Genomic DNA, 23,488 nt, shown 5'->3' on the forward strand with positions numbered 1-23,488 from the left:
TAAATATTTCACCTTTCCTTTTCGAATTTCCCCAAGTCGGGGAAAGCGCCGCAGGCAGTTGGGGCCAGCCTGAAAGGGCGCAGCATCTGGACCGGATTCTCTGTGGATTGGAGGTGTAGGCGGATGCGACCTAGAAAGAGCTCGCAAAAACCCTCCTGGGCTCCGATTCCCTTCAGAAGTGGTTTGTTCCCCCCAAATGTTAATAACCAAGCGATTGGTATGGATGTAATTATCAATAATTATACGAATTATTGCTGATTGCGGGGCTCGTAGCTACTTTAATTAGTTTACCAGATTCTAATTAAGTTAAATGAAACATTAATAGGGAAAATATGCTTTGAAAAAAAAAAATCCCGATTTTTAATGTCTTTTTCTCGCCACAACGTTGCCACCTTGCGACACATTTTAGGCATTACAGCCAGCGTCCGAAGGCCCCAGACTAGGGAGCCATGACTTAGGGAGAAAAAGTAGGGCTTGGGAAATGGGGAGCTCTCGTATTGTTTGTTCCTCACCTCGGCCCCCGGCAGTACCCAAAAAGGTCGGGCTTTAGAGTCTGAGGTTTGGGGGTCAGGAACCAGGCAAACATGCCTCTTGGATCTCCCACTCCTTTTTCGACGGAGGAAGGCTCTAGGGATGCTCCTCCAGACGGGTAGTGTCTGTCCCAGCAAATCCAGGGTGATAAACTGCGGGAAGCTGGAGGAGCAGGTGGAGACAGCATCAAGCGACTTGGTTTTTCACTCTCCTGGGAGAAACCAATAGGCAGCTCCCCCACCTTCATTTCCTCTGAAATTTGGGGTAACCCCTCAGCAAAACACACCCTTAAGATTTCTGGATTCCTGGGAGTAACCTCTGTGTTCCTGTGGCACTTGGTTAAGGAAGCTAATGCGGTGCTTACCTCCCTGAGTTATCCTTGTTGTGTGTTTGTGTTTCCCATAGAACTGTTAAGTGCCCGGGCCATCAGAGCCACATCTTCCCCTTCCTTGTGATCTCCAACAGGGCCCAGTGCATCACAGGTACTCAACAGATGTCCAGATGAATGGGGTCAACTTTGTGGTTCATCTGGGTGCTGGAAATGTCTGAAGGAAGGATACCTTAGGTGCTTCTGGACCACAGCTACTGGGAAGCAGTTAAGCTCATTTGCATAGCTAATTAAACAGGCTTATGCTCAGAAGATCTTTTGCCAATAGGATTAGTTTGGGGGGAGGGGGCAAGGGTCAGGTAAGGGATGGTCAACCTAGAACAGTAAAGCTTTTTCCTCTTGCAATTGCATCCCAAAGAGGGTGCTCCTTCACATTCCCTCTAATTTTGCAAAGTTACTGGGCACATAACTGTCCACCCATTCCCAGCTACCCTGATCTAAATTCGAGCCTTGATCCTTTGCAAAAAATGTGACTCCTATCCTTGAATTCAGAACACCAAAAAAAGCAGAACTGGACCTGCACTCACTTTGCATTAATTCTAAACAGACTTTTCTCCCACTCTACACTCCCAAAGGGAAACATCAGTTCAGTTCAGTCGCTCAGTCGTGTCTGACTCTTTGCGACCCCATGAATCACAGCACGCCAGGCCTCCCTGTCCATCACCAACTCCGAGTTCACCCAGACTCATGTCCATCGAGTCAGTGATGCCATCCAACCATCTCATCCTCTGTCGTCCCCTTCTCCTCCTGCCCCCAATCCCTCCCAGCATCAGAGTCTTTTCCAATGAGTCAACTCTTCGCATGAGGTGGCCAAAGTATTGGAGTTTCAGCTTTAGCATCATTCCTTCCAAAGAAATCCCAGGGCTGATCTCCTTCAGAATGGACTGGTTGGATCTCCTTGCAGTCCAAGGGACTCTCAGGAGTCTTCTCCAACACCACAGTTCAAAAGCATCAATTCTTCAGTGCTCAGCCTTCTTCACAGTCCAACTCTCGCATCCATACATGACCACAGGAAAAACCATAGCCTTGACTAGATGAACTTTTGTTGGCAAAGTAATGTCTCTGCTTTTGAATATGCTATCTAGGTTGATCATAACTTTCCTTCCAAGGAGTAAGCATCTTTTAATTTCATGGCTGCAGTCACCATCTGCAGTGATTTTGGAGCCCAGAAAAATAAAGTCTGACAGTGTTTCCACTGTTTCCCCATCTATTTCCCATGAAGTGATGGGACCAGATGCCATGATCTTCGCTTTCTGAATGTTGAGCTTTAAGCCAACTTTTTCACTCTCCACTTTTACTTTCATCAAGAGGCTTTTGAGTTCCTCTTCACTTTCTGCCATAAGGGTGGTGTCATCTGCATATCTGAGGTTATTGATATTTCTCCTGGCAATCTTGATTCCAGCTTGTGCTTCTTCCAGTCCAGCGTTTCTCATGATGTACTCTGCATGTAAGTTAAATAAGCAGGGTGACAATATACAGTGGTGAAGAGCACAAACTCTACAGCCAGATTTCCTGGGTCTCAGTCTCTTCTCTGCCACTGACTGGTTGTGTGACATTTGTAGGGCAAGCTGTTGAATATCTCTGTTCCTCAGCTTCCTCATCTATAACATGATGGGGAAAAGAATACCTACTTCATAGAACTGCAGAGCCGCGGAAGTCAGCTAGGTCTTTGGCTTTTACAGCACTAGGAATTGCTCCTGTCTTTCCTAAATTTTACTGTGAAACAGGGTTCTGCCACAAAGAAGGACTAAGAATGACCAGTTTCTCTAGAAAGAGAGCCAAACCAGTAGTGGTCATTTTATCGTTAGACATTCCAGAAATGGGCCTTTAAGCTACTCACCCAGTGACCCAAGTGGCCTCCAAGGAACCAAGTATTTTGGGGGGAAGAAACGAAAACCAAAAATTGTCCTCCAACTCCACGCACTGGAGGCCGTGAGGTCCCACGGATGCCTGTTCTCGGCTGGTTCCTGGAAAGGATCATTTTGCCTCCACTGAAGAGAACAGAAGTGGATCCTTGATAGTACACTGCTCTGCAGCTCTGCGCACTCGCCGATTGGGGCGGCTCTGAGCCTGGGTGACCATCCCTGTGCCTTGACTGAGGCGAGCGCAGAGCCTGGGAGCCGAGGGGCCGCGGGAGGCAAGCCAACCCAGCTCCAAGCGGCTGCAGACACCGCCAGGCGGACTACACGCGTGCTCAGGCACCAGCAAGGCGTATGCACCCACATTTTTCTTCTGGAAGGAAATTGATAAATCTGAACTTTGTTGGCAGTTTTTCCTTCTCATTCTTATTCGTTAGGACTGTGCTTTTTGCCATTGAATTACCTGGGGGCAGGGCTTTTCAGGATTTGTGCAGCTAAAGGTCTTAGCAGGCCTTTTTTCAGCTACTTATTAACTAACATGATCGTGCCCAGGTGGCTTTACCTCAGCATCTCCTATGAAATAGTGGCAGTAATACCCACGAGACAGGGCTGTCAGGAATATTAAAATGAGATATCGGTGAAGGCCCTGGCATATAGGAGATGCTCAATAAGGAGTGAGTATTGTTACTATTATTTTAAGATTCAGAGGTAGCATGAGTCAGTCTTGTTCCAAGTTCCCGGTGTAGTACAACTTAAGTTTATGGTGGCACTAAGGTCCTGTTATGCTTTGGACGTAAAACGGACCAACTTTGGCAAGGCCATTTCCTTAAGGGTAAGGTTCAGTAGAACTCAGGATAATGCAGAGGGAAGCAGAGGCAAGATTTGCAAGGTTGAAGACTGGGGCCCAAGGGTCAGGTGTGAAAAGCACAGCAAGTGATCAATCTGATTGCCCACACTTCCTTTTACTTCATCTCCAGGAACTATAGCTTCTTTTATGTCAAACAAAAAGCAGAAACTTTAGGTGAAAAGCGTTCGCATCAAGGTGCGAGCTGTGCAGACGGTACACTCGTGGACAAAAATATGGAACGCTTCACGAATTTGCGTGTCATCCTTGCGCAGGGGCCATGCTAATCTTCTCTGTATCGTTCCAATTTTAGTATATGTGCTGCCGAAGCGAGCACGATAAACATGGCCTCTCAAGAACTATATAAAGCTAAGAATAGAAAAAATTTTACAGTTATGGTGACTAAACTGTATCCCTTCTTTAAGTTTCAAAGTATATAATAAGTTATGACCTTTTGTACCACACACATTATCATCATATAGTTTGATTAGGGTTAAGTTTAATAGTCTCCATAACCTTATTACATCATATATGCAAATGAAGGGAACCATGGGAAATTGGCCCTAGGCCCGCCCGACCTCTGCGCGTCTAGTGGACTGCGCGGGCAGGCAAGCTCGGTCACGTGGTGCGCGTTGCTCAGGAGCCTCTTGCGCTCCTGCGGGACTGAATGCCCAAGGGTCGGTCGCAGCGCTTGGCGGAGGGGAACGCGGCAGCGCGGTGATCCCCGCAACTACTCGTGGCGGCGTGTGACTCGCGAGAATGCTTTTTTGGGACGAGGGCCATGGTGCCAAAGAGATTCCCCCAAGAAGTGCGGTCCGGGACTCCGAACCGCTTGCGAACCGATGGTCGCGTTGGGACTAGTGACCCCGCGAGGGCTGGAGCCACCGACAGAGACCTGGCAGGGACTGGGCGCGGGAAGCTGTGTGCTGCGCGGCTGGGGCTGGGCGCCAGCTCAGAAGGGGTTGGAGTGCGCTGCTGCTTGCCTGGATGCTATCAGGACTAGCGCCCCGCCCTTGAAGCCAAGGGAAAGAGGGATTGGCGGGGGTAGGGGGGGTCCTCTTTGGGGTCCAGGCTTTGCATAGAGTGGCTCGAGGGTGGTGGCAGTCTGGGAAATATCACCACCCTTTGATCCAGTCCTGGGCCAGGCACTGAATCTGATTGATCAGTCCCACCCCGACCCCCCACCCCCACCCCCAGTTTGTAAGTTAGAAAACTGATTCTCTAGTTGGTTAAACCATCAAGGCCAAAATTATCCTGTCAGTGGTGAGACAACTGGGGATTTGGATGCAAATCTGGTTTCAAAGACTGATCTTTTCCTCTTCACGGTGTAACTCAAGAGAAAGTATTCGGGACGAGGAGTGTAGGCTGCCCTTTTCCTCTTAAATGATGCTCCCAAGGCCTTATCAGCTCAGGTTTTCCTTCCTGCCTTCATTTCCACCAAATATTGATGAGCACCGGGGCTGCAGGGGTCATGAAGCTTGCGTTCCAGCATGGGAAGAACATTTTTCAGTGCCGAGACAGATGGGAAGGAACATGCGGGGATACAGTGTGGCTGGGGAAGGAGGCCACGTAAGTGGGTGGACAGGAAGGAGGTGACAGTTGGGCTGTCACTTGATAGGGATGCAGCCCTGAGAGGACAGGACGCAGAGTCCAGGCAGAGGGACACTCTGGAGTCACCTGAGTCAGTTTCACCCACCTGGGCCAGGCCTTCCGAGGAGACCACTGTGGAGGTATCCAGTAGTTGGTGCTCCACGTGGGGCTCTGGCCCCGCACTGTGAGCCTGACTCAGCTCTAGCCGGGGAGCGCCTGGCCTGGCCTCTGGGGACTTTGGAACCGCCACACCCCCCTCCCCCACCCCCCCACCCCGCCCCCGCCACCGTGTTCAGTGAAATGGGAATCAGGTGCAGGCAGCCCAACTTCTCATCTGACCTCTCTCTAAATAAACAGTAAGCAAACACAAACCTCAGAATGCTAATATGGCCTTTATTGAGTGAAAAGAGCTAATTTGGGCAATGATGTTTCCCTCAGACTTACAAAAGGGAATTGCAAATAACCAAAAAGCGTATTAGCATTGATGGGAGATGATGCTAATCTTCAATTAGCAGCCACGTTTTTCTTCATTTATTTAGAGGGAGAGCCTTTTGGACACAGTCGATGCACACACGTGTCCCCGTGACAGGTACCTCTCATGGGTTCTTAACTGCCTTATTGCAGAAACCAGCAGGAGATGGACCAGGCTGATGGACCAAGTTACTCGCTGTTTCTGGCTATATGGGCTTGTGTTATTTTGAGCCAGAGGTGGGTTTTTGTTTGTTCTGTTGTTTTTTTTTTTTTTTTCCCTTATCGAGCTGCTGTGGTACAGAAGACAGAGATCTGAATTTTAGTTCCCATTCCTCCCTGCACCTGTCTTGGTGACCTTGGCCAACTTTCTGGACCTACCTCTCTGGTTCAGTTTTAACTTCTGCCAAGTGAGGAAAGTGCTCTAGAGACTAACATTTCTTTCTGCTTTTACCTGCTGTTGTTTTTGTAACCAGGTGAATTAAGAATTTTTCAAGACTAATTAGCAAGATGTTAAAATTCAACACTAGTTTTGATTTCTGTTTTAGGGGCATGGAAGATCCTGGAAACAGTCCACAGGGGCTCATGTAGACCTAGGGTCTGGGACCTGCTGAACCATAAACCAATTGCCCCTGCCTCGCCGGAAGGCCCAGCAAGGAGGGAGGGGAAGGTTGGGGGAGGGTGAGAGGTTTCTTTTCTTTAAGCTGTGGAGACTGTTTCTTAGACACACCCACACAAACTCACATCCACATTCACACCCACAAAGACACATCCACACCCCTACCTCTGTTCATTCCAGGCAAGAATACTGGAGTGGGTTGCCATTCCGTTCTTCCTGACCCAGGGGTAAAACCCACGTCTCCTGCATTGTAGGCAGATTCTTTACCATCTAAGCCACCAGGTGGAATTCTGTTGTTTTTTTTTTCCTCCTTTACTGAGCTACTGTGGGCACTGTTTTTACCAGAGGTCTTCAATCCTTCGGGTTTGAGTTACCAGAGGCCCTGATTAAAGTGTAGTTACATTGCTTGGGAAGGACAGCATCACACAGACTCATTAACTCCTATTCACTCAGCTTAGCATGAGTCCTAGCCCTTTAAGGTCACCACAGGACCTTCTGATGTATTATTTTATTTTAATGTCTCTGAGAGATAAGCACAGGGAGTTTATTATTCCTGTTTTGCTGATGGGGAAAACCTAGGTCTAGAGAGGTAAAGGGACACAGCTAGTCCACGATACTGGAATTTCTCTCGGATCTCTCTGACTCCAAGGGCTAACTGCACCTAGAAGGAATATGGGAATGCAGTTTTCAGGGTTCTAGGAAGCTCTCTCTCAAATCTCTTTCTTTGCTGCCTTGAATTCTGCCATTGACACATCATTATTTTGAGCTGTTGCTGTATATATATATACACACACACACACATATTTTGGTTTGGCTGTGGTGGTCTTCATTGCTGCGTGGGTTTTCTCTAGTTGCAGTGAGCAGGAGCTACTCGTCGTTGTGGTGGTGGGCTTCTTGTTGCGGTGGCTTCCCGTGTTGCCCTAGGCCTGTGGGCTTCAGTAATTGTGGTGCAGGGGTTTCGTTGCTCCGTGGCATGTGGGATCTTCCCAGACCGGGGACTGAACCTGTGTCCTCTGCATCCGCAAGTGGATTCTTAACCACTGGACCACCAGGGAAGGCCAAGCTGTTGCTATCTTAAGGCTTCACTGTGATTTTTGTAGGCTCTGAAAGAAGGTTCAAAAAGAACTGCCAAGTACAAAGTCAGCCAACTTCTCTGTGTCTCTGTCAGTTTCTCTATGTGTGGATACAGGTGGGGTGAAGAATGACACTTCCTCCAAATCCTCCCTGCGCCAGAGTCCAGACATTACTCTCCCCTGGGTTATTCTGACAACAGCTGCGGAGCAGGGGGAGAACGGCAATGGCTGTGAGCCAAGAAGGGTCATTGTGATGTCCCAGGAATGAGCCTCAGCTCCCTCATCTCTAAAATGGAAGGAATGATTTCCCTGCTTGCTTTGCTGGGTTATGAGGTCCAGTGAGAAATCCCATTGTAAAGTGCTATATGGGAAAAGGTGGGAACATGTTCTGGTCAGACACCCATTTGAGCTCCAGGCAGTTACACACTTCCCTTACCTGGTGAGCGAGGCATTTGTACGTAAGGAACAGGCCTACAACATATGAGCGCCAAGATGAACCATCACATTGTATTAATATTTTCACACCACTTAACTCTCATTAAAATGTACTTTGCTGAATTTAATATGTGATTTCAAATGACACAACATATTAAGTGCTTAATATACTAGAAATTATGAAACTATTATAGTTGATGCCATATGAAATAATTAGACTGAATTAAACTTTAGCAGCCAAGTAAAGACTTCAACTTATAACATCTTAAAGTAGCTTAATCCACTGCTGTAATCCCCAAAATGAGCATCCAGAAATTAGGATTTTTAAGTAAAAATGGAAACTTAATCTGTACTTACACCCAGCTCTTCCAGGCTTTGGTGATAAGAAGTATCATTGCCTTTGGGAGATGAGAGACCCTGGGACCCACCCCAGGTCTGTTGCCCTGGGGCCTGGCTGGGGGATGACTCAGGAGGCTGGAGTAAGGCCTTCTGCTGAAGTGGCAGATGGGTCTTTGACCCTGCTTAGCCAGTTAAGTTAAAAATAAAAACAAACCAGGACTTCCCTAGTGGTCCAGTGGTTAAGACTTCCCCTTCCGATGGCAAAGAGTGTGTGTTCCATCTCTGGTCAGGCAGTTAAGACCCCAGATGCCTCCTGGCCAAAACATAAAACAGAAGCAATATTGTAACAAATTCAGTAAAGAGGTAAAAAAATTAAAAAAACAAAACAAAGCCACAAGCCCACTTTATTGAACATGATTGAGTGTTTCCTGTATGCCGGCATTGATGTGTTTTCTCATTTCATCCTCACAATACACCCGTGGGATAAGCCACCATTTTCAGAGAGGAAACTGAGCCTCAGAAAGATTCAGTGAGTCATACAAGGCTTTACAGTCAGAATCCACAGCGTTTGCTCCTACATCTCATGCAGCCTCCTTGTTTTTATGCCTTTGTGGGTGTATGAGTGGGTGTGTACACTACTTCCCATTTCGATGGACGTGAGTCTCAGTGAACTCCAGGAGTTGGTGATGGACAGGGAGGCCTGGCGTGCTGCGATTCATGGGGTCGCAAGGAGTCGGACACGACTGAGCGACTGATCTGATCCCATTTCAATAATGGCTCCCCGACCAAATGCATTAACCTGCTATCTGACAGTGACCCATGGCTTTATCACATTACAGTCATGGAGGGTAGGGACCATGACTTGAGAGCCTCACTTTGAACAAGGAGGACACAGCCTGGCTAACTCACACAGGAAGTTCTCTGTGAATATTAGCTGCATTCAAAAAGAATGAATTCAGGACTTCCCTGGCTGTCCAACGGTTAAGACGTCACTTCCGCTTCAGTGGGGGCTGGTTCGATCCCTGATTGAGGAACTAAGATCCTGCATGCCCAGAGATACAGCCAAAAAAATAAATAAAATAGAGAATGAATTCATTACCTCCTGAGTATCCTAACGTTTACTTACATGTAGCTGTCATAAACAAGACAGCTTCTTAGAGAGGAAGGAATACTTCCTATCACAGGGAGTACCTAATTTTATAACCATTTAAGATACTGTATCTCAATACTCATATCAGCATGAAAGTACTGATCTAATCGGCTATTTGAAAAATGTAAAGTTGAATGCGGATATCTAAATATGTTAAAATTTACTGACCAGAAAAATGATTTTAATGGAAGCAGGAAAAGTTAACTCCAGCCAACAGATGTTTATAATTAACTGAAAATATAAATTTTCCATTAAGTATCAAGATTCAGTTGTGCCTCATCTAAGAGAAAACCGGATAACAATGGCTTTAAAGTGACAGAGGTTAATTTCTCTGTTGCGTAAAACAAGTTGTCTTTCAAGGTCTGGTCTGATGGCTCCTCTCTGTCACAGAGCCAGGTAAGTTCTTTTATCCCTTAAGGCAACAACTCATGGTCTAAGATGGTTGCAGGAGGTCCAAGTTCCAGGTTTCAGGAAGGCGGCAAAGGGTGCCTTTTACTTCCTTGAATAAAATCTGCAACTAAGAAAGAGGAAGAGAATGGCAATGAATGGGCAGATAGCAGGCACTGGCCTATGACCTGGCACTCAGAGGCTGGTCAGCAGTCGTTACTTTTCCTTTCTGCAGTACTTTCCCTGGTGGCTCAGACGGTAAAGAATCTGCCTACAATGCAGGAGACCCGGGTTTGATCCCTGGAGGGTAGGGTAGGGGGGTCCCATGGAGAGGGAATGGCCAATATTCTTGCCTGGAGAATTCCATGGAAGAGGAGCCTGGCATCCTACAGTCCTTGAGGTCGCAAAGAGTTGGACACGACTGATCGACCAACACTTTCACTTTCCTTTCTGCAGAGCATCAGGAAGGGGAAGGAAGTAATATTCACTAACAGCATATGGGGTTCCTGGGATTATGCTGGATGTTGCACCTGATCTCCTTCAGTGATCATGTCCTGTGCGGGTGGCATAGCAGCAGGTCAGGCAGGAGGGGATGCTGTGACTTGGGGTGGGGCTCTACCCACATGTGGAGGTAGGAAGTTGAAGTGGGTTTGTCTAAGATGTTTGTCTAAGAAGCCCAGGGGCTTCTGGGAAGAAAGAGATTAAACCTCCAATACTTTTTCTCTGAGATTCAAGTTATTAAAAAATTTCAGGATGGATCTGATGGTACTGACCAAGGTCCAGGAGCAGGAAGGTTAACACTATGCCCTTAAATGATAATAAAATTGCTCTGAGTGTATAAAGTGGAGTAATTCAAAGGTTAAAAAGAGAACTTAATAGAAAAGTTAACAAAAGTCTTGAACAGCCACTTTACAAAATGGAGCTCTAGATGGTTCATGTGAAAATGTGCTCAATGCCATCAGTCATTCAGATCAGATCAGATCAGTCACTCAGTCGTGTCCGACTCTTTGTGACCCCATGAACTGCAGCACGCCAGGCCTCCCTGTCCATCACCAACTCCCGGAGTTCACACAGACTCACGTCCATCGAGTCAGTGATGCCATCCAGCCATCTCATCCTCTGTCATTCCCTTCTCCTCTTGCCTCCAATCCCTCCCAGCATCAGAGTCTTTTCCAATGAGTCAAGTCTTCGCATGAGGTGGCCAAAGTACTGGAGTTACAGCTTTAGCATCATTCCTTCCAAAGAAATCCCAGGGCTGATCTCCTTCAGAATGGACTGGTTGGATCTCCTTGCAGTCCAAAGGATTCTCAGGAGTCTTCTCCAACACCACAGTTCAAAAGCATCAATTCTTCAGCTCTCAGCCTTCTTCACAGTCCAACTCTTGCATCCATACATGACCACAGGAAAAACCATAGCCTTGACTAGACGGACCTTTGTTGGCAAAGTAATGTCTCTGCTTTTGAATATGCTATCTAGGTTGATCATAACTTTCCTTCCAAGGAGTAAGCATCTTTTAATTTCATGGCTGCAGTCACCATCTGCAGTGATTTTGGAGCCCCCAAAAATAAAGTCTGACAGTGTTTCCACTGTTTCCCCATCTATTTCCCATGAAGTGATGGGACCGGATGCCATGATCTTCGTTTTCTGAATGTTGAGCTTTAAGCCAACTTTTCCACTCTCCACTTTCACTTTCATCAAGAGGCTTTTGAGTTCCTCTTCACTTTCTGCCATAAGGGTGGTGTCATCTGCATATCTGAGGTTATTGATATTTCTCCTGGCAATCTTGATTCCAGCTTGTGTTTCTTCCAGTCCAGCGTTTCTCATGATGTACTCTGCATATAAGTTAAATAAACAGGGTGACAATATACAGCCTTGAAATACTCCTTTTCCTATTTGGAACCAGACGGTTGTCCCATGTTCAGTTCTAACTGTTGCTTCCTGACCTGCATACACATTTCTCAAGAGGCAGATCAGGTGGTCTGGTGTTCCCATCTCTTTCAGAATTTCCCACAGTTGATTGTGATCCACACGGTCAAAGGCTTTGGCATAATCCATAAAGCAGAAATAGATGTTTTTCTGGAACTCTCTTGCTTTTTCGATGATCCAGCGGATGTTGGCAATTTGATCTCTGGTTCCTCTGCCTTTTCTAAAACCAGCTTGAACATCTGGAAGTTCATGGTTCACATATTGCTGAAGCCTGGCTTGGAGAATTTTGAGCATTACTTTACTAGCGTGTGAGATGAGTGCAATTGTGCAGTAGTTTGAGCATTCTTTGGCATTGCCTTTCTTTGGGATTGGAATGAAAACTGACCTTTTCCAGTCCTGTGGCCACTGCTGAGTTTTCCAAATTTGCTGGCATATTGAGTGCAGCACTTTCATAGCATCATCTTTCAGGATTTGAAAGAGCTCAACTGGAATTCCATCACCTCCACTAGCTTTGTTCGTAGTGATGCTTTCTAAGGCCCACTTGACTTCACATTCCAGCATGTCTGGCTCTAGGTGTGATCACACCATTGTGATTATCTGGGTCGTGAAGATCTTTTTTTGTACAGATCTTCTGTGTATTCTTGCCATCTCTTCTTAATATCTTCTGCTTCTGTTAGGTCCATACCATTTCTGTCCTTTATCGAGCCCATCTTTGCATGAAATGTTCCGTTGGTATCTCTGATTTTCTTGAAGAGATCTCTAGTCTTTCCCATTCTGTTCTTTTCCTCTATTTCTTTGCATTGATCGCTGAAGAAGGCTTTCTTATCTCTTCTTGCTATTCTTTGGAACTCTGCATTCAGATGTTTATATCTTTCCTTTTCTCCTTTGCTTTTCGCTTCTCTTCTTTTCACAGCTATTTGTAAGGCCTCCCCAGACATCCATTTTGCTTTTTTGCATCAGTCATTAAGGAAATGCAAAATAAACTACCTCACAATTAACCCTGGCAGGTCTGCTAATACCAAGTGCTAGTGAGGAGTAGAGCAATGGAGATGTGAGACTCTATGGCTGGGGTAAGAAGAAATTGGTGTAGCCACTTTGGAAAACTGTCCACACACCTTGTAAAATTGAAGATAGGGACTTTCCTGGTAGCCTGGTGGCTAAGACTCCATGGTCCCAATGCAGGGGGCCCAGATTTGATCCTTGGTCAGGTAACTAGATCCCACATACTGTAACAAAGACCAAAGATCCCATGTGCCACATCTAACACCTAGCACAGCAAAATCAATTTAAAAAATAAATGAATAAATTGAAGATAAACTTATCCCGTGAGTCGGTTGATCTACTTCTAGTTACAAACCCTAAAGAAATTCATGCACACCTGCACCAAGTTACAGGTAAAAGAAAATTCAAAGCAGTGTTATTTGTAATGGCCTCCAAACTGGAAACAACTCAAGTGCCCATCAACAGCAGAATGGGTCAATACACTGTGATTGACATACAATAGATGACCACACCGTAATGAAAATGAGTGAACCACAGTTATATCCAGTGTTAGGCTCAGTGGTATCTCCCCCATCCCACCATATTCATATAAAGCCCAACCCCCATACTTCAGAGTGTGACTATATTTAATTACATAGGCAATTAAGTTCAAATGAGGTCATATGGGCCAGCGTCCATCCAGTACAGCTGATGTCCTTATAGAACGAGGGTATCTGGACATAGACATGTACAGAGGAAAGATGAAGACACAGGGAGAAGAAGACAGCCATCTCTCGATAAGCCAAGAAGAGACCTGGAACACAGCCTTCCCTCAGCCCTCAGAAGGAAGTAACCTTGCTGACACCTTGATCTCAGACTTACAGCCTTTTCAACTAGGAGAAAATGAATTTCTTTTGTTTAAGCCAGCCAACCAGCCTGTAGTTCTTTGTTATGGAAGCCCTAATAAACAAATACACGTGGCAACATGGATGAATCTTGTGAACATGATGTTGAGTGAAAGAAGACAAGAATATATACAAAATTATATTAATACCATTTCAATGGAGTTCAGAATTAGGCAAAACTGTATTGTTTAGGAATACAAATATAGATTGTACAAAATGATAAGACAAGGAAGGGATTACTGTGAACGATAAGAACATGGAAAGGAACACAGGAAGTCTTCTGGGATGGTGGCTAAATATTTTGTTCTCTTGGGTACTGGTTAAAGTGTTCTGTCTTAAATTATTCATTGAATTGAAACTTTGTTTATAATAAACTTCCTAGTGTTTATTTATAATAAAATGTTGTAAAAGCACGAAGGAGAAGGAGATAGGGAAGGCGGAAGGGGGAAAGAGGGCAAGAAGAACCCATGGGCTGACTTCTTACCAAATGAATTTGCCTGAAGATCTGTCACCACAGCTGTCTGTACATGGAGAGTCCGAGGGTCAGGTGCTGCTTCTGAATTCGTCACCAGAGCCTAGAATCTCACACCCTTCCTGAGAGGAGTCTTAGGAGCTTTGTAACCTAGGGAAAGCCACTACATTTCTCTGAGGTTTGTTCCTTTTTTGGCCTCCCAGCACTGACATGTGGGAATCTTAGTTCCCTGACCAGGGATCGAGTCCACACCCCTGCATGGGAAGCGTGGAGTCTTAACCACTGGGCCACCAGGGAAGGCATCTGAGGCTTGTTTCTTCATCTTTAGGCTGCAGAAGCCTCACTAAAATGCGGTAAGGCTCTTCTCTTGCTAAGTTGGGTCTCTGCTCAGACGTCATCTCTTCCGGGAGCCCTTCCCTGACCACTTCTTGACAGTGGCACTTCCTTTTATTCTTTTCCCCTTTATTTTGCTTCATAGTACTTAATACTGATGATAGGTATATATCACTGAAATTACGTCAAATATTTGTTTCTTTGTTCACCAGGAGTACTTTTGTCTTGTTTGCCACTGTATTGCCAGTGCCTAAATCAGTGTGGCACTGAATAGGTGCTCAGTAAGTATTTGCAGAATAACAAAGACTAGGTAAGACTCTTAGTGCCTGCCCCACGAAGCCATCAATAAATGCTGGGCTCTGCTTCTCCCTCCTTTAGCTGAGACTCTCACCCACGTTTCCTGGGGCTGGACTCAACCAGCCCCCTATCTCATTCTGGCCTCCTCTCCAACCAGTGACTGAGAAAAGACCCAAAACTCACCCTCCTGACTGTTAGCAACATTTCATCTTAGGTAACGTCAGAAACCTCAAATACTCAGGGCTGGGGTCTCCCATTCGATGATACCTCCTCCTGGGTCACCGCTTTCCCCTGAACCCAATGTGATCCATTTCATCTGCCCCCTCCCCACACCCCTTCTGTGGGTCCACCCCTTCTGTGGACCTTCCCCTCCAAGGGGCGCAGCTGCCCCAGGATGACCCGGCTCTGAATACTGACCACACTTGGGGTATGTGGGTATTTTCCTCCGTTTATAGTTACTATTGTGGGCTCAGAGAGAGGCCTTGCAGACTTCCCATAAAGGCTTCTCTCATTCCTCCACCAGCATTAATTGCTCCCTCCTCCCTGTCCTGGCTACGTGGCATCTATATTTAGCACTTATGTCCTTCTGCCCTGTGTTAGAGTTAGCTGTGTGCTTGCTTGCCTCCCTGCCCCCCTCCCCAGGCCATGAGCACCTCCCCAAGGCGTGGGGCCAGGCTTTGTTCATTACTGTGCTCCAGGCGCATGGCACAACACCGGAGGTTCAACAGACAGTTTTTTAAAAGGGCCTCCTATTGAAATAAGAGGTCATAAGATCTTAGGCTTAAGATGACATTCAACAACCTTCTTAGATACTTAACCGTCTGAGCCACGGGGAAGCCCTTCCTAGATATACCATCTCCCAGCTTCCCAATTTAAAAGCTAATTAAGGCATAGGAAAAGAAAAAACTCAGAACCTTTCAGAAAAAGTGGCAAATGATTGGCAGGAGCCTGGGAGGAATTTTCCCTAATGATGTGCTTGTGGGGCTGAGCAAGATGGCATGGTTGGTGGCCAGTGCATGATTTTTTAAAAATTTTTTATTGATTGATTTTTTGGCTGCACTGGGTCTGCATTGCTGTATGTAGGCTTTCTCTAGTTGCAGCGAGAGGGGCTACTCTTGGTTGTGGTGCATGGGCTTCTCATTGCCATGGCTTCTCTTGTTGCAGAGTTCGGGCTCCAGGCACACAGGCTCAGTGGCTGCATTGCACGGGCTTAGTTGCTCGGAGACATGTGGAATCTTCCTGGACCAGGAATCGAACCTGCATCCCCTGCATTGGAAGGTGGATTCTTATTCACTGGACTACCAGGGGAGTCCCCAGCCATGCTTTGCCCTCTAAACTGGCCTTGAACCTTCAGACAGGAAGCACACTGGGGGAATGTTTGACCCTCAATCTCTTTCTGGGATTGTTCCAGCCAGATAACTGGGTAACTCCTCCTCTCATGAAGGTATGGCTTCCTGAGGTGGTCACTTCTGTCCACCCTCAGCCCTCTTGTTAGTCCATGTCCATCTAGAAATCTTAGAGCGGGGAGTTGAGTGGTACTGGCAAGGGGTCTGTCTGGAAGGCATGTTCACCTAATGTGCAACAGCACAGGAGGAAAGGATGTGTCTTTATTTTAGCTCAGTTCAGTTCAGTCACTCAGTCATGTCCAACTCTTTGTGACCCTATAGACTGCAGCACGCCAGGCTTCCCTGTCCATCACCAACTCCTGGAGCTTGCTCAAGCTCATGTCCATTGAGTTGGTGATGCCATCCAACCATCTCATCCTCTGGTGTCCCCTTTTCCTCCTGCCTTCAATCTTTCCCAGCATCAGGATCTTTTCCAATGAGTCAGTTCTTTGTATCAGGTGGCCAAAGTATTGGAGTTTCAGCTTCAGCATCAGTCCTCCCAATGAATATTCAGGGCTGATCTCCTTTAGGATGGACTGGTTGGATCTCCTTGCAGTCCAAGGGACTCTCAAGAGTCTTCTCCAACACCACAGTTCAAAAGCATCAATTCTTCGGCATTCAGCTTTCTTTATGGTCCAACTCTCACATCTATACATGACTACTGGATAAACCATAGCTTTGACTAGATGGACCTTTGCCGGCTCTGCTTTTTAATGTGTGTCTAGGTTGGTCATAACTTTTCTTCCAAGGAGCAAGTGCCTTTTAATTTCATGGCTGCAGTCACCATCTGCAGTGATTTTGGAGCCCAAGAAAGGAAAGTCTTTCACCGTTTCCACTGTTTCCCCATCACCTGTGAAGTGATGGGACCTGATGCTATGATCTTCGTTTTCTGAATGTTGAGTTTTAAGCCAACTTTTTCACTCTCCTCTTTCACTTTCATTAAGAGGCTCTTTAGTTCTTCTTCGCTTTCTGCCATAAGGGTGGTGTCATTCGCATATCTGAGGTTATTGTTATTTCTTCTAGCAGTCTTGATTCCGGCCTGTGCTTCATCCACCCCGGCATTTCCCATGATGTGCTCTGCATCTAAGTTAAATAAGCAGAGTGACAATATTTAGCCTTGACGTACTCCTTTCCCAATTTGGAATTAGTCTGTTGTTCCATGTCTGGTTCTAACTGTTGCTTCTTGACCTGCATACAGATTTCTCAGGAGGGAGGTCAGGTGGTCTGGTATTCCCATCTCTATCAGAATTTTTCACAGTTTGTTGTGATCCACACAGTCAAAGGCTTTGGCGTAGTCAATAAAGCAGTAGAAGATGTTTTTCTGGAACCCTCTTGCTTTTCCGATGATCCAACGGATGTTGGCAATTTGATCTTCGGTTCCTCGGCTTTTTCTAAATCCATCTTGAAAATCTGGAAGCTCTTGGTTCATGTACTGTTGAAGCCTGGCTTGGAGAATTTTCAGCTTTACTTCGCCGGTGTGTGAGATGAATGCAAATGTGTGGTAGTTTGAACATTCTTTGGCTTTATTTAGCTATATCTTATATACAGTATCTTTATTTAGCTGTACTATATATATAATATGTATTATAAAATATCTTTATTTAGCTATATCTTATATACGGTAATACGGATGCATAGTAGTACTGAAATTGTATTAACTCAATTACAGGCTCTTTGGCTTTTAGTAGAGGAGGAAAATGCATTTATATTTATTCTGGCATTTGCTTTCATTTTCACGTTTGTGCTTTATTTTCATGTTTTGATCTAAGCTTTCTCTTTTTTCTTGCCTTCTGTGATATGATTTATTTATTTTTATCTTCTGTGATTTGGAAAGTATACAGCTTATTGTTTTAATTCTGCTGACACCTTCAAGATTTTTTTTGGACAGGAAGGTAGGGTTTATGGATGGGCGTGAGTAAGGAAGGGGAAAGGCTCTCATGGAATCAGGGTCCTAATCACGTACGATTAGGGGCGTATGTGACCCCACAGCCATCCCGGGTGAGCTGCTTCTCGGCCACCGTGTTTTCAAATCCATCCTCATTAAACTTAGTGAATCCCCATTTCTTGAAGATGTGGGTCTTCTGGCGGCCAGGTAACCTGAAGTCGGCCCTGCGCAGGGCCTCAGTCACATGCTCCTTGTTCTGCAGCGTGGTGTGGATGGGCGTTATGACTTGGCCTATGTGGACACTGACCACTATGCCCTTGGGCTTTCCAGAGGCACCTTGGATACAAGCCTGGAGCCTAGACTGGGGACAGCATCCAGTCATGAATGTCCACTGGAAAGGGCTGTCTCCAGGGTTCCTTAAGGCAATGCCTACAGGCAGCAGGCTGCACGCACCGCGGGGGAGACTGCTGTTTGCAGCCATCGCACACCAGGCCTCCACACGGAAAAGAACTCAGTTGGCTTAATCGGCTGCAAACAAGACGGTAAAACATTTTATGGAACCCATGTTTCTCCAACTCTCACATTCAAGAAAAATCTACAATTTTTGTCTCTCTTGCAATGTAAGAAGTTTTCCAGTTCCTTACTTCCACACCTTTCCAATAAAGGCTTAGTTATCTTATCTTTTTCAAAACTATGTAAGTCTTCCTTATTCAAAAATTGGAATTTGTCATTCAAATTTTAACCATGTTTGTGACAATTATTTTTATTGAATTCTCTATGTTTAAGTGGTGACCATGTATATTGTGTGTTCAGTCACTATGGTTATACATATTACCCCCCAGAACTTTAATGGCTTAGAGCAATAATCATTTATTATCTCTTGTATTTTCTGTGCATCAGGTATTTATTTACTAATTTTTTAAAATACTTTATTGGATATTGGAGTATAGTCAATTAAATTGTAACTAGAGTGATCCAGCCATACATATGTTTGTATCCATTCTTCCCCAAACTCCCCTCCCCTCCAGGCTGTCATGTAACATTGAGTGGAGTTTCCTTCATCAGGAAGTTAGACAAGGTATGACAGGGATGCCTGGTCTCTCCACGAATGTTGGAGGCCGCAGCTGGAAGCCTTAAAAGCTTGAGTCCCTAGCTTGGCCTTAATCATCTGAAGGTTTGGTCACTCGTGTTTGGCGCTGGGGACCTGGCTGGGGCTGTTAACCAGAATCCCACACATAGTTCTTGTGTACCCTGCACTTCCTCGAAATGTAGAGGCCGAGTTCCAAGGGCAAGCATCCCCCTGCCGCCTTGCCCCCAAGAGAGAGTCAGGCGGATGAATGCTGTGTGATGACCTAGCCTCAGAAATCATTCAGTGCCACTGCTGCTGCATCCCAGTGGTTGGGGCCCTTTCAAAGATGCACCAGGTCGAATGGAAGTGTGTCCACGTCACCACATAAGATGAACAAGTGGGATGCTCACATAAATGCATGCATACATGTGCACGAACATATTCATAGATACACACATTACATCTTGAAAAATATGATCAGTCACACTGCATTTCCTTAAATTCCCGATTTCAATTTATGTATCAGTGGGTTGGAGTCTGTATGTAGTTGAGTAATTTGAGTAATTCTTTCAGGAAGATTGCATGAATGAATATCTGAAAGCATCCATAAAGTCTTAATGTGTAGCATGGAAACTGCCATCTTCCTTATTTTAAAAATTATGAAAGTAATACAGGTTCATTATAAATAATTCAAAGAGTGCAACATTCCCCCCGCTAAAAAAAAACCCCAAAATAATGAAAATCCTTCACAGCTCTACCTTCCAGAGATAAACACTTGTCTGGCATATATTCCTATAGACATTTCTATATTGTAGTGTATATTATTGTATATGTGTTACTATAAAATCAATTGTACCATCCAAATTGGTTTTTTAACTCGCTTGGTAGCAAGATTCCCTTTCTACTTCACTTTTAGGTGATCCGTGAGTGTCTCCTCATGAGCAGCCTGGCCAGCTGGATCTGGTATATTCCTGTCTTAGACTGTACGATACCTTCATCCTTCAATAGCAATCCAACTGTGTGGGCTTTTCCTGGGCCACAACCTTTCACAGTACAATGGCTGAGTCCGCCAGCAGCAGATACGTTTAGGGACCTAAAAAAATTCAGTTCAGTGGTCATTCAATTGTCTCCCCTTCCCCACTGTGCAGGAAGCCAGTTTTTGTTTTTAGGAAGCCAGTTTTTATTCCATTTGCACATTCATCTCAGTATTTCTCTAAATGTGTTTTTTCTGTACTTTCACCTTTGAACTGGTTATAGTATCTTCCTGAGCTCCTGGTTAGTAATGAGTTAAAGAATACCTTTATATGTGTTCAGTTTGTTTCTGTATGAGTCGTGGTTGTAACTTAAAAATAGTTATCTTTTTTGAAAAGTTGGGAAATGGTGTGTTCAGCATTATCTATAACTTAGCAGACATGATATGATGCTACTATATCTTTCTTTTTCTCACCTTGCTTAAAATGGTAACTTCTAGGTCCATTCATGTTGCTGCAAATGGCATTATTTCACTCTTTTATGGCTGAGTCCCATTCCACTGTGTGTGTGCCGCAGTCTTTATCCATTTCTCTGTCAATGGACTTAGACCGCTTCCATGTCTCGGCTATTGTGAACAGTGCTGCTAGGGGGGAATGTATCTTCTCTCTGATAGTTTTGTCTGGGTTTACACACAGCAGTGGGATTGCTAGGTCACGCGGCAGCTCTACTTTTAGTTTTCTGAGCATCCTGTGTACTATTTTCCGTAGTGGCTGCACCAATTTACGTTCCAACCAACAGGGCAGGAGAGTTCCATTTTCTCCACATCCTCTCCAGCGTTTGTTATTTGTCGACTTTTTAATGGTGGCTATTCTGGCCAGTGTGAACTGGTATCTCATTGTAGTTTTGATTTGCCTTTCTCTAATACTTAGCAACGTTGAGCCTCTTTTCACGTGCCTATTGACCATCTGTATGTTTTCTTTGGAGAAATGTCTGTTTAGGTCCTCTGCCCATTTTTGGACTGGGTTGTTTTTTCTGTTATTGATGTTGTTGGATATGATGCTACTGTGGACAATAGAATGCAAATATACAATATGGTTAAAACTACATTTAATGTTCATAAGAATAGAAGACTGGAAAAGATATGCCAAAGTATATTAGATTGCTTGGTATTTTTCTTTATTATATTTTCCACAAAACTTTACATATGATTACCTTTGTTACAGAAGTCTAGTGAGGCTTCAGACTGATCCTGTGTTTTATTGATGGAGTAATGATTGGAATAACAGACTGGTTCCAAATAGGAAAAGGAGTTCGTCAAGGCTGTATATTGTCACCTCGTTTATTTAACTTATATGCAGAGTACATCATGAGAAACACTGGACTGGAAGAAACACAAGCTGGAATCAAGATTGCCAGGAGAAATATCAATTACCTCAGATGTGCAGATGACACCACACTTATGGCAGAAAGTGAAGAGGAACTAAAAAGCCTCTTGATGAAAGTGAAAGTGGAGAGTGAAAAAGTTGGCTTAAAGCTCAACATTCAGAAAACGAAGATCATGGCATCCGGTCCCATCACTTCATGGGAAATAGATGGGGAAACAGTGGAAACACTGTCAGACTTTATTTTTCTGGGCTCCAAAATCACTGCAGATGGTGACTGCAGCCATGAAATTAAAAGACGCTTACTCCTTGGAAGGAAAGTTAGGACCAACCTAGATAGCATATTCAAAAGCAGAGACATTACTTTGCCAACAAAGGTCCGTCTAGTCAAGGCTATGGTTTTTCCTGTGGTCATGTACGACTCTGTGAAGAAAGCTGAGCGCCAAAGAATTGATGCTTTTGAACTGTGGTGTTGGAGAAGACTCTTGAGAGTCCCTTGGACTGCAAGGAGATCCAACCAGTCCATTCTGAAGGAGATCAGCCCTGGGATTTCTTTGGAAGGAATGATGCTAAAGCTGAAACTCTAATACTTTGGCCACCTCATGCAAAGAGTTGACTCATTGGAAAAGACTCTGATGCTGGGAGGGATTGGGGGCAGGAGGAGAAGGGGACAACAGAGGATGAGATGGCTGGATGGCATCACTGACTCGATGGATGTGAGTCTGGGTGAACACCGGGAGTTGATGATGGACAGGGAGGCCTGGCGTGCTGCGATTCATGGGGTTGCAAAGAGTCGGACATGACTGAGAGACTGATCTGATCTGATCTGAATGATTGTTTTTGGATCATCAGGGGCTAGAAGAAAGGATTTCCTGTTCTCTGCACAGCTGTTGGAGTCAGCATTGAGTTCTACTGGGGAGTGAGAAGGGCATATGATAAAAACAATAATATAATAATGAGTATGTATACTGTTCCAGGAATTGTGCTAAGCAGTATCTAATTTAACCTCCCAACAGTAGTGTCTGATTTAATCAACAGTACCAAACTGATAGGTACTCTTAGTATTTCCATCTTACAGATGAGGAACTGAGGGAGTTAGAAGTCCAATGCCCTATCCACTGCACTACAGAGCCGGAACTGAGGGAGTTAGGAAACAGAAGCTTAGGTAACTAGCCTAACTAGTCTGTGGTGAAGCGGGAATTAAAACTCAAGAGTTGAACTTTCTACCCTGCAGCCTGTGAGAAAGGAAATCCTGGGATCCCCTTTTGAAAAATCACCCCTACTACTGAATCTAAGCTCTCCAATCAGTTATCTGGGAAACATTTCTTGAACCTCCTCTGGGTCCCAGGGCCTGAGGATGAGACATGGCTGAGACTTCCAGTAACTCCTGAGCTCGGATGAGCTGGGGGTTGGGGGGTGGAAAGGAAGCAGGAAGGGAGCATCCCGTGGGGGCACAAAGGAAGGGCACCCCAAGCGTGGGGGTAGGTGCTTCCAGGAGGAGGTGACAGCCAATCTGAGTCTGGAAGGAGGGCAGAGCCTGCCTCCCAAGGGGGTGGTAAGGGCATTCATGACAGAATGGCCAGGGCAGAGAGGTAACAGAGACATACCAGAGAAGCACAGTAAAGACACCCATTCTAGGGACTTCCCGGGTGGTCCAGTGGCTAAGACTCCACATTCCCAATGCAGGGAGCCTGGGTTTGACCCCTGGTCAGGGAACCTGATCCCACATGCCGCAACTAAGAGTTTGCATGCCACAACTAAAGATCCCACGTGCCACAACAAAGATGGAAGAGCCCATGTGCTGCATGCAGCTAAGATCCAGTGCAACCAAATAAATAACAAACAAAGACTAAGAAAGATACGCATTCTAGCACTGCTGTGCCCTACCTCCAGCACCCCTCCCTGGTTATAGAAAGCCATTTTGTCCAGTGGAAAGGGGGGCATCTGAACATGCCAATCAGAGCCCATGTTTCTTCAGGATGTTTGGACTTGGGTCAGCTCACCCCTCCTTGAGGGCTAATGGTGTACGATGCAGCCTGGAACAGGTTGAGGTGGTGATGTGCAGAGGGTATCTGGAGAGTGGGACCAGGCTGTACCAGGTCTGAGCGAGGCCCTACACATCCCTACAGTCCAGCCATCCAGCCAGCGTGGGATTCCGTGCCACATGCCAGGTCATCTTAATCCCGGTCTCATTTCTT

General features: G+C 45.4%; 2 non-coding genes across 2 annotated transcripts; both read right to left on the reverse strand.

The window, feature by feature from the left end:
• Positions 1 to 3,852: 3,852 nt before the first annotated feature.
• LOC133256327 (U6 spliceosomal RNA) lies at positions 3,853 to 3,959 on the reverse strand. The gene has a single exon (XR_009739192.1). It is a non-coding gene; the product is annotated as a U6 spliceosomal RNA (small nuclear RNA).
• Positions 3,960 to 18,266: 14,307 nt separating this feature from the next.
• On the reverse strand, positions 18,267 to 18,401 carry LOC133256295 (small nucleolar RNA SNORA70). Its single transcript, XR_009739169.1, has one exon. It is a non-coding gene; the product is annotated as a small nucleolar RNA SNORA70 (small nucleolar RNA).
• Between the last annotated feature and the right edge of the window lie 5,087 nt (positions 18,402 to 23,488).

This window comes from Bos javanicus, chromosome 10, assembly GCF_032452875.1.
Source record: "Bos javanicus breed banteng chromosome 10, ARS-OSU_banteng_1.0, whole genome shotgun sequence".
Lineage (NCBI taxonomy): Eukaryota > Metazoa > Chordata > Mammalia > Artiodactyla > Bovidae > Bos > Bos javanicus.